The sequence below is a fragment of the Ranitomeya imitator genome, chromosome 1, assembly GCF_032444005.1.
Source record: "Ranitomeya imitator isolate aRanImi1 chromosome 1, aRanImi1.pri, whole genome shotgun sequence".
NCBI classification, from domain to species: Eukaryota; Metazoa; Chordata; class Amphibia; order Anura; family Dendrobatidae; genus Ranitomeya; species Ranitomeya imitator.
The window spans coordinates 202,285,433-202,297,508 of NC_091282.1; the positions used below are offsets into that span (position 1 = coordinate 202,285,433).

General features: G+C 47.2%; 1 pseudogene; it reads right to left on the minus strand.

Moving 5' to 3' along the window:
• Positions 1-1,162: 1,162 nt before the first annotated feature.
• Positions 1,163-2,784, minus strand: LOC138659912 (piwi-like protein 1 pseudogene; annotated as a pseudogene).
• Positions 2,785-12,076: the final 9,292 nt, after the last annotated feature.

Here is a 12,076-nt window from a genome sequence, read left to right on the forward strand (position 1 = left end):
CTTTAAAAGCAGTGTGGCACATGTTAAGGAGCTGAAACTCCTAAACCCTTCATCCGATTTTAATGTGGATACCCTCAAATGAAAGCTGAATGTCTTAACTTCAACTGCATCTGAATTTCTTTGTTTAAAATTCATTGTGGTAATGTCTAAAAGCAAAATTAGAAAAATGTTGTCTCTGTCCAAATATGTATGGACTTAACTGTATTTGCTTGGTCACGCTGCAGACTACAGCCAGGTCATTGCAATACAAGAGCGTGAAATATAATTTTTAACCTATTTTTGGGGGGCCCAGAATCAGATGTGAGTGGGCCTAACAATCCGTCCTTTTTTGGGGGGGCATTATCAAATATTTTGTAGTGTCTTATAACATTTTTGGACACCATTTTGCTGCCCCAAAAAACTTTAGATGGCTCAATAAAGATTAGCTAAAGTTGTTAAATTTAACACTGGGTGTTGTACGCCACATGCAGCGCATATCATAGCGCTAAATATCTTTACAGTTTAGTACTCCAATTTTATTTTTGCATGTCATAGCCAACATTTTTACAAAACTTTGGTGTGCCCCAAAAAAATAAAAGGCCACATTTTGATCAGTCTGTTATCTCTGGCTGACGACTGGTGTATCAGTGGTGTCAAAATCCATGCTTTGCAGGCATATGTTGCATTCTTCTGTCTGCTACCTTTGGTCTACTCAGTATTTATTGTTTTAAAAAATGAAAAAAAAAATAATTATACAGTCTGTTATCTCCGTCACACGCCTGATGTATCTGTGGTGTAAAATTCTTCTGTTTGCAGGCATACGTTGCATTGTTCTGTCTGCTAGCCTTGGTGTACTGAGTATTTATTGTTTTCCAAAAAATAAAAATAAATTAATGAAAATTTATACAGTCTGTTATGTCAAGCTGAGGCCTGGTGTATCTGTGGTGGAAAAATTGTAGCTTCACAGGCATAAGTTGCATAGTTCTGTCTGCTAGCCTTGATCAACTCATTTTAATTTTTTTTCAATACAGCAGAAAACAGCAAAAAATTTTTTTACACAGTCTGCTATGTCGCACTGAGGCCTGGTGTATCTGTGGTGGAAAAATCGTAGCTTTACAGGCGTAAGTTGCATAGTTCTGTCTGCTAGCCTTGTTCTACTTTTTTTTTTCTTTTTTTCAAAAATTCACCAAAAAAAACCCAAAAAGTCCTCGACTTCAACCAACACCGCCCGATTCATCTTGATGTGCATTTGCTGTGTGATCTTCAATAGGTTCTGCAGAAGAGCGTTCGCCGCGTCCCAATTTCTCCGGGTGTAAAAGAGCAGCCAATTATTCATATCTCGGGGGCTGATCAGGACAGGACCCCTCTGCTCTCGCAACCAATCAGCAAACAGTGGATTATATACAGCAGATTTGTCTTTTTGCATGTTTTATTTCCGGAGGTGCGATTCTCCCTTCGAACTGTAGCAGTTCGGTATCGAAATTCAGCCCCCAGTCACGTAGCTCTTTCTGAATGCTCTCATCCTTGTTTATGTAGTTCATGAACTTCCCAACTTTCCACTCCCTCTGTTCTGGTGGTAAGCGGGTGTGAACGGCCAGGTCCTTCATGACATTGAAGTCACTTCTCATTCTGTCGGTCAGACCGGTTAGGTTACAGAACACTGGCACCAGTATGATGGCTCCATCTGTGGCTCCCGAATACGGCCTATGGGGGATGTTCCCGATTAGCAGCTGGATCATGTCTTTCACTTGTTCATTGTATTGGTTCTGATAGAAGTCCACAAAGCTGATCTCACTTCCATCTGCCTTCTTGAAGGTGGACGCTGTAGTCATGATCCTGCCAATCTCGTATATACGGTAGGTTTTAGTGTTGGACTTGGTGAGGACGATATGTTCGATCAGATCCTTGCAGCAGGCGTCCTGGAACCTCTGAGGGCCACATGAGGAGTAAAGGCTGCTCATGATGTCGTGCACAGTCTCGTTCCTGAGGACTTTATGGCTGACATCAATGCTCAACATGACGCTGGACTCATACTGGAGGATGGAGGTGGAAAACCCCAGGCAGACGGTGAGTCGGTGGGCTCTGGTTGTAATAGTTGCGTCCTATCTGCTTCATATCCATTAACTTCAGGAGTCTTTGGGAAATGATGCTATAGAAATTGAAGCAGATGGGTGAGGTCGGTGGAAGCTCTTTGGTCAGGGTGATTGTTATCCGCACATTCTCTCCATTTTGAGTTTGGCTGAACACCTCCGTGACCTTTTTCAGTCTTTTTGGTAAAAACAACATGGTTCCATCAAATGCCCGCAACTTCCCAATGGTTTCTTCATGCTGGTACAGTAGGCCATACTGCAAACCTTTGGACTCCATGGCGGACTCCATGGCGGGGTTGAAGTCAACGTGATACTGGTTCAGGACCCACTGTGGTTGGGACACCAGCTTGATGTGGTTGGTCACAAGAGCAATCTTGGTTCCAGAGGTGCCAGCTTTCAATTTTTGGACGTTTTCGATAGTCTGCCGGGTGGTCACCCTGACGTCATAGAAGTCACACCTACTGCCACCCTGTTCCCCAATAGTCACTTCTGCAAGTCCAGCTGACACCTGCAGAACCTCGAGCAATGGTCTCTTTGCTGCCGGCGGACCTCTCTGGCATCCTCTTCTGATGAGCAAAGGCTCAGGCGCTGGCTGCTGAGATCTGACTGCTGGCCGGGGTCCTTGGGGTTGCTGTACCTGTCCAGGTGGTCTTTGTGGGGCCTGCTCCTGCACACGAGCTGAGCCGCGGGCCCGGGATCTTGCTTGTCAGCTCATCTTTTACTTTCTACACAAACCACGGACTAGTGTGTATTGTGCCTAGTTTTTAATGAGGTCTTCATCAATCTTTCCTCATTCTCCACCACTAGATCACCATGGTGAACATGTTGTATGCTGCTACAGCAATTACATTTTTGGGCAAGAGTGTCTATGATACTACCCATATATAATTTTTTAAAGCTGTAACCCCCATGGGGAAACGTTTATCAGCCCATGCACTTAGTGTATGGGCATTACAAGTCTAGGAGACCCGTTCCATCAAGTTGGCCCAGTTTTTAATGAGGCCTTCCTCCACCTCTCATCATTTTCCACCACTAGATCACCAGGGTTCACATGTTCCGTGCTGCTACAGACAGTCAAGTTTTTGGCAAGAACTCTGTGTGGCATTGACCTGGTCTCTAATCTGAGCTGCCGTTAACCTGCGATTTCTGATGCTGGTGACTCGAATAAACTTATACTCAGATGCAGAGGTGGCTCTTGGTCTTCCTTTCCTGGGGCGGTCCTCATGTGAGCCAGTTTTTTTGTAGCACTTGATGGTTTTTGCCACTGCACTTGGGGACACTTTCAAAGTTTTCCAAATTTTTCAGACTGACTGACCTTAATTTCTTAAAGTAATGATGGCCACTTATTTTTCTTTACTTAGTTGCTTTTTTCTTGCCATAATACAAATTCTAACAGTCTATTCAGTAGGACTATCAGCTGTGTATCCACCAGACTTCTGTACAACACAACTGATGGTCCCAACCCCAATTATAAGGCAAGAAATCCCACTTATTATACCTGACAGGGCATAACTGTGAAGTGAAAACCATTCCCGGTGATTACCTCTTGAAGCTTATCAATACCAAGAGTGTGCAAAGCAGTCATCAAAACAAAAGGTGGCTACTTTGAAGAACCTAGAATATAAGACATACTTTCAGTTGTTTCACACTTTTTTGTTAAGTACATAATTCCACATGTGCTAATTCATAGTTTTGATGCCTTCAGTGTGAATGTACAATTTTCATAGTCATGAAAATACAGAAAAATCTTTAAATCAGAAGTTGTGTTCAAACTTTTGGTCTGTACTGTATTTCCCAGAAAAATCCATTTTGGTTTCCTTTTTGTATGTTTTTTGGTGCATCTGTAAAAATGGCGTGAAACTCTGACAACATTGCTTACAGCTGTGACCTTGGAGTCAGAAATGCTTCCAGGGGCGATCCCCATGATGTCCCCATGTCATTTTGAGCAGTGTTTTCATCATTTCCAGACATTTTTATACCTTAAAAGGACCCACGGGGGGGATCATGGTAAAAATACTCGGGTTTCCCATAGACTTACATCGGGCTCGTTGCTCGGGTCGAGTACCTGAGTATTCCAATTTGCTTGACCCGAGCAACGAGCACTAGATCATTTTAGTGCTCGCTCATCACTAATAGCGACCCTCGCATATAACAACGTTCACTGCCTTACAGAGTATACAGTGTGATAATAAAACTGATATGGACTGGAAAAAGTAAAGTAAGAGAAAGAACATCAGAAAATTATTAAACATGAGCATAATACTGCAAACTGTAAGCTCCTCTGCCAGGCAGTCACTCAAGGGCTCTCCTTGTAGAGTTGTTATCCTCAAGAGATTGTGAGGTCCTGGTGAGTCATGCAGTCACTCATGTACAATAATAAACAAGTTATCATTTTCTCAACTATTCTAATGAAATACAAAACAAATATATAACGTTTTCTGAGGTGAAAAAGAAATGGAAGTAGCTGAATATTAAATGTTCACTTTTACATCCAGCAAAATTACTGATAAATCCCAATGGAATCCAGCAGTTTTTGACTCTGATGTCAAGGTGCCTGGGGGGGGGGGGGGCATCATTACTTTAAGAAATGAAGGTCAGTCAGTCCGAAAAATTTGGAAAACTTTGAAAGTGTCCCCAAGTGCAGTGCAAAAACCATCAAGCGCTACAAAGAAACTGGCTCACATGAGGACCGCCCCAGGAAAGGAAGACCAAGAGTCACCTCTGCTTCTGAGGATAAGTTTATCTGACTCACCAGCCTCAGAAATCGCAGGTTAACAGCAGCTCAGATTAGAGACCTGGTCAATGCCACACAGAGTTCTAGCAGCAGACACATCTCTACAACAACTGTTAAGAGGAGACTTTGTGCAGCAGGTCTTCATGGTAAAATAGCTGCTCGGAAACCACTGCTAAGGACAGGCAACAAGCAGAAGACTTGTTTGGGTTAAAGAACACAAGAAATGGACATTAGACCAGTGGAAATCAGTGCTTTGGTCTGATGAGTACAAATTTGAGATCTTTGGTTCCAACCACCGTGTCTTTGCAATGCAGAAAATGTGAACGGATGGACTCTACATGCCTGGTTCCCACCGTGAAGCATGGAAGAGGAGGTGTGATGGTGTGGGGGTGCTTTGCTGGTGACACTGTTGGGGATTGATTCAAAATTGAAGGCATACTGAACCAGCATGGCTACCACAGCATCTTCCAGTGGCATGCTATTTCATCTGGTTTGCGTTTATTTGGACCATCATTTATTTTTCAACAGGACAATGACCCTAAACACACCTCCAGGCTGTGTAAGGGCTATTTGACCAAGAGGGAGAGTGATGGGGTGCTACGCCAGATGACCTGGCCTCCACAGTCACCAGACCTGAATCCAATCGAGATGGTTTGGGGTGAGCTGGACTGCAGAGTGAAGGCAAAAGGGCCAACAAGTGCTAAGCATCTCTGAGAACTCCTTTAAGATTGTTGGAAGACTATTCCCGGTGACTACCTCTTGAAGCTCATCAAGAGAATGCCAAGAGTGTGCAAAGCATTCATCAAAGCAAAAGGTGGTTACTTTGAAGAACCTAGAATATAAGACATAATTTCAGTTGTTTCACACTTTTTTGTTATGTATAGAATTCCACATGTGTTAATTCATAGTTTTGATGCCTTCAGTGTGAATGTACAATTTTCATAGTCATGAAAATACAGAAAAATCTTTAAATGAGAAGATGTGTCCAAACTTTTGGTCTGTACTGTAGATCAGGATGGGGATTAGGGCCATGTATACCAGGATGGGAATAGTTGCAAGGTATACCAGGATTGGGATGGTGGCAGTCTATACCTGGATGGGGATGGGGCCATGTATACCTGGTTGGGGGTCATGTATACCTGAATGAGGATGGGGGCCATGTAAACCTGGATGAGGACGGTAGCCATGCATACCAGGATGGGGATGGTGGCCATGCATACCAGGATGGGGATGGTGGCCATGTATACCAGGATGGGGATGGTGGCCATGTATACCAGGATGGGGAGAGTTAAAAAATGTCATCATAGTGGAAGCAGACGGCTAAGTACTTCCCCGCCTGATTTATATCCATAGGATCAAAAATCACATGATGGTAGAACAGCCAATCATGCAGATTCACATATTACATATATTCCGAGATAAAAACAAATACAAGTGTGAAGCATTTGAAATGGCCACAGTATGAACGTGCTTGTTACCTCGGCTCCTGTTCCTGGCGCTCCTCCTGCTGCCGCCGAGTCCAGGTCAGCTGATGTCCTTGCTGCGTCCTCCTCACTCCGGGGCTCGGTGCTTGCATCCCGGCGCGCGTCCTCCCTACACTCAGCTGCGCGCTCCTGTGGGTTGCGCAGGCGCAGTAGGCTCTGACCGCGCGCGCTCCTTCTGCTCTTCTATCCCTCCATGACCTGACCTGGAAGTACTTCCTGCCAATCAAAGTCTAGCCTCAGGTATTTCTGGCCCTCCTCCCTTTGTGGAGGCGCCTGATTATTGTGTTTTCCTGCTTTAGTTAGGCCGCATAGTTTTCTGTGCTTTACCAGTCCTGTGCATTCCCAGTCTTGTGCCTTTCCAGCCCTGTGTTGTTTAACCTCTTGTTCTCCTGTTTTCTCTTTCAGTTCCTGCTCCTGTGTTCCGCAGTTCCTGTGTTTTCCCTTTCCTCAGTCCGTTCCTCAGCTCCTTTACTTCTCACCCAGGTTTTCCTCCGTCACCTTCTTCCCTTTCTGTTTTTCCCTGTTTTTCTCCCTGTTTCCTTTTCCTGGAGCCGATCCCTGGTCCTGGCCTCCGTGGTACTAGTTTTCCCTGTGCTTGCCTTCTAACAGTCCCTGTATAGGGGTTGGTTCCACTCTGGAGTGCTCGCTCAGGGGAGGTTCAGTGCTACGGTCCAGTGGGTCCACTCTTTGTTCTCGTCGCCTTCGGCGTAACAGACTGCACTCGGACGACATCTGACTGCAGCCTGATTCTAACAGTCCACTCTTTGTTCCCGTCGCCTTCGGCGTTACAGACTGCACTCGGACGACATCTGAGTGCAGCCTGATTCTAACAGTATAATCAGGCCATGGACCCTGCTGGGACCTCTGCCCAGGAGTTGGTTTTCTTGCGTGAAAACCAGACTCGCATCATGTCTTTTATGAAGACAATGGATTCCCGCTTGTCTGCTTTACAAGCCGCGGATCCTGGGAATGCTACTCAGTTGGCCAGCCTCCAGCAAGAGCTGGTACAGCAGCGTGATACCCAGGCGCACATCCTGTCTTATATGGCGTCCGTGGATGATCACTTACATTCATTGCAATCGGCTTCTTCGCAAAGTTCTTCCCGACCTCCTGATACTGCCACAGCGCCTACTCCTCGTTTGGGTAAACCACCTCGCTACAGCGGCGATCCCAAACTGTGTCGGGGTTTCCTCAACCAGTGTCGTTTACATTTCGAGTTGTTGCCCCAACAGTACCCTACCGACCGGGCTAAGGTCGCCTTTATCGTGTCTCATTTGGAGGGTGAGGCCCTTTCCTGGGTGAATCCCCTCTGGGAACGAGACGACCCTATTGTGACCAGTATAGTCACCTTTTTGGACACTTTCAGAAGGGTTTTTGATGAGCCCGGAAGGCTCGCTTCCACGACTGAGGCTCTTTTTAATCTTCATCAGGGTACCCTCTCTGTGGGGCAGTATGCCATACGCTTTCGTACCCTATCTTCTGAACTAGGGTGGAACAACGAGGCGTTGGTAGGTACCTTTTGGCGTGGTTTGTCGGGAAGGATTAAAGATGAGCTCGCAGGACGGGATACTCCTACTTCCTTGGAGGAGCTCATTTCACTTGCTACACGCATTGATTTGCGCTTCCAAGAGCGCTCTAGAGAGGCTGCTAAGGAGAGGAGGCCTATGCGCCCTTCTTCTTTATCTGTTCAGTGTCCTCTCACTCTTCGGCCTTCGGTTTCTTCCGGTAGTGCTGCTCCTGAACCCATGCAGGTTGATCGGGTCAAGATGGCGGACCAACGCAGAAGAGAGAGGCTGGCACAAGGTCTTTGCTTGTACTGTGGTGGAGCATCTCATTTCCTGCGTTCATGTCCTGAGAGGCCGGGAAACGCCTCCACTTAGGACAGGTAAGAGAGGCCTCCCTAAGTGTGTTTGAACCCTCTCCACCTCTTACTCTTTCTGTACTTATAATTCAGGGTCAGAGACGTGGCTCGGAACTAGCATATTTGGATTCGGGTGCGGCAGGTAACTTTATCCGGCTTAAGGAGGTGAAGAAATACCAGATTCCGGTGGTCGCCCTGAGATGTCCACGAATGATTGCTTCCGTTGATGGCAAGCCTCTGCAGGAAATCATCTCTATGGTTACCGAGGAGGTAACTCTGCAAGTGGGAGCTCTGCACCAAGAGAAGATTGCTCTCTATGTTTTGCCCAATTTGTCTCATCCCCTTTTGCTCGGTCTTCCTTGGCTTCGGACTCACGAACCCGTCCTGGATTGGCGTTCTGGTGAGATTCTTCGGTGGGGACATCCGTGTCAAGAGAGGTGCTTGGCTTCTGTCCGACCAGTTACGGTCTCTCAATCCTCGTCTGGCCCCGTGGGCTTGCCTCCTGCCTATTGGTCCTTTTCTGACATTTTCGACAAGAAAGAAGCCGAGACTCTTCCGCCTAATCGGCCCTATGATTGTCCTGTCGAGTTACGTCCCGAAACCACACTGCCCAGAGGTCGGATCTATCCTTTATCCCCTGCTGAGACGTCTGCCATGTCTGAGTACATCCAAGAAAATCTCGCTAAGGGTTTTATAAGGAAATCCTCCTCGCCTGCTGGTGCCGGCTTTTTCTTTGTGAAAAAGAAGGACGGCTCTTTACGTCCCTGCATTGACTATCGAGGTTTGAGTGACATCACAGTAAAAAATAAATACCCTTTGCCGTTAATTCCAGAGCTCTTTGATCGCTTGAGAGGGGCACGGATCTTCTCGAAGTTGGACCTACGTGGAGCCTACAATCTCGTTCGTATTCGCCCAGGGGATGAGTGGAAGACTGCCTTCTACACCCGGGATGGACATTACGAGTATCTTGTCATGCCCTTTGGTTTGTGTAATGCTCCCGCAGTCTTTCAAGAATTTGTAAACGACATCTTTCGGGATCTGCTTTACTCCTGCGTTGTGGTCTACCTTGATGATATCCTCATCTTCTCACCGGATCTGTCTTCCCACAGAAGAAGCGTTCGTCTGGTCCTGCAGCGCCTCCGGGAGAATCGCCTTTATGCTAAGATGGAAAAGTGTCTCTTCGAACGATCTTCTTTGCCCTTTTTGGGGTATATTGTCTCTGAGAATGGATTGGAGATGGATCCAGAGAAGTTGTCCGCTATCCTACAGTGGCCTCGTCCAGTTGGGGTGAAAGCTATCCAACGCTTCCTCGGTTTTGCTAACTACTACCGACAATTTATTCCGCATTTCTCGTCCATCATCAAGCCTATCTCCAACCTCACTCGGAAGGGATCCAGTTCTATTGTTTGGTCTTCAGAGGCCGAAGAGGCTTTCTCTAGTCTTAAACAGGCTTTCTCTACCGCACCAGTATTGCATCGGCCTGAGGCTAATAAGCCGTTCATCCTGGAAGTGGACGCCTCTTCCACTGGAGCTGGCGCAGTGTTATCCCAAAAGTCTTCTCCGGTCGATTGGTTTCCTGCGGATTCTTTTCTAAAGCCTTCTCTCCTGCGGAGTGCAACTATTCTATTGGGGATAGAGAGTTGCTGGCCATCAAGATGGCCCTTGAGGAGTGGCGCCATTTGCTGGAGGGAGCTGTTCATCCGTTTATCATCTTCACTGACCACAAGAATCTGGCCTACATCCAGTCTGCCCGGAGGCTCAATCCCCGACAGGCCAGGTGGTCCTTGTTCTTCGCTCGCTTTGATTTCGAATTGCATTTTCGTCCTGGTCTGAAGAATGTCAAAGCAGATGCCTTATCCCGGTCTTTTCAACCTCAAGATGTGGAGGAGGATCTCTCTCGCATCATTGATCCTCTCAAGGTCATCTCTGTGGCTCCCGTGAGGTTGATTACTCCACCGCCTGGCAAGACCTTTGTTCCTGAGACCAAGAGAACTCAAGTGTTGCGATGGGGCCACTCCTCCAAAATCTCTGGTCATGTCGGGGTTAAAAAGACTTTGGAGCTGATCTCTCGGTTATACTGGTGGCCCTCTCTCTGCCAAGATGTGATTGACTTCTCTGCTTCTTGCTCCTCTTGCGCCAAGGTTAAAGTTCCCAGAAGATTACCTTCTGGATTTTTGCTTCCGTTACCTGTTCCTTCTACTCCTTGGCAACACATTGCCTTGGATTTCATCACGGATCTACCCTGCTCCTCCGGTTTCACTACATCCTGGTAGTAGTAGACCGCTTCTCCAAGATGGCACATTTTGTTCCGTTACAGCAACTACCTTCAGCTCATGAACTGGCAAAAGTTTTTGTCCAGCATGTTTTCCGACTTCATGGTTTCCCGTCACACATGGTGTCAGATCGAGGTGTGCAGTTTACTTCTCGATTTTGGAGGGCTCTCTGCGGTCTCCTGGAGGTCAAGTTGGATTTCTCTTCCGCGTATCACCCTCAAACCAACGGGCAAGTGGAATGTGTCAATCAGGTGTTGGCGACCTATCTTCGCCATTTCTCTAATGCACATCACGATAATTGGTCAAGTCTTCTTCCATGGGCTGAGTTTGCCTAAAATAACCACCCTGGCGAGTCTTCAGGCAAGTCTCCTTTCTTTGTGGTCTATGGCATGCATCCCAGGGTTCCATTGCCCATCTCTGCCTCCGCCGGGGTTCCAGCAGCTGACTCCGTGACTGTGGATTTCTCCAAGATCTGGCTGGAGGCTAAGGAAGCCCTGAAGAGGTCAGGTGAACGCATGAAGAGACATGCTGACAAGAGGCGTCTGGAGGCTCCATCTTTTCTTCCTGGCGAAAAGGTTTGGCTGTCTTCAAAATATATTAGATTGAAGATTCCTTCTTACAAGCTTGGACCTCGTTATATCGGTCCGTTTGAAGTCCTCCGGCGCATTAACAATGTTGCTTACAAGCTCAGGTTACCTGTCTCACTCCGTATTCCTAATGTCTTCCACGTCTCTCTCCTAAAACCGGTCTTTCTTAATCGTTTTCATTCCGTTCTGAGTCCTTCTCCTCCTCCAGTCTCTGCAGATAACGTTTTTGAGGTGGAGGATATCTTAGCATCCAAAAGAGTCAGGGGCAAGACATTCTTTTTGGTTGATTGGAAGGGTTTTGGTCCTGAGGAGAGGTCTTGGGAACCTAGGGAGAACATTAATGCTCCTCGCATTCTTAAGAAGTTTTTGTCAAAGAGTAGTAGGAGGGGGTGTAAGAGAGGGGGTACTGTTACCTCGGCTCCTGTTCCTGGCGCTCCTCCTGCTGCCGCCGAGTCCAGGTCAGCTGATGTCCTTGCTGCGTCCTCCTCACTCCGGGGCGTCCTCCCTGCACTCAGCTGCGTGCTCCTGTGGGTTGCGCAGGCGCAGTAGGCTCTGACCGCGCGCGCTCCTTCTGCTCTTCTATCCCTCCATGACCTGACCTGGAAGTACTTCCTGCCAATCAAAGTCTGGCCTCAGGTATTTCTGGCCCTCCTCCCTTTGTGGAGGCGCCTGATTATTGTGTTTTCCTGCTTTAGTTAGGCCGCATAGTTTTCTGTGCTTTACCAGTCCTGTGCATTCCCAGTCTTGTGCCTTTCCAGCCCTGTGTTGTTTAACCTCTTGTTCTCCTGTTTTCTCTTTCAGTTCCTGCTCCTGTGTTCCGCAGTTCCTGTGTTTTCCCTTTCCTCAGTCCGTTCCTCAGCTCCTTTACTTCTCACCCAGGTTTTCCTCTGTCACCTTCTTCCCTTTCTGTTTTTCCCCGTTTTTCTCCCTGTTGCCTTTTCCTGGAGCCGATCCCTGGTCCTGGCCTCTGTGGTACTAGTTTTCCCTGTGCTTGCCTTCTAACAGTCCCTGTATAGGGGTTGGTTCCACTCTGGAGTGCTCGCTCAGGGGAGGTTCGGTGCCACGGTC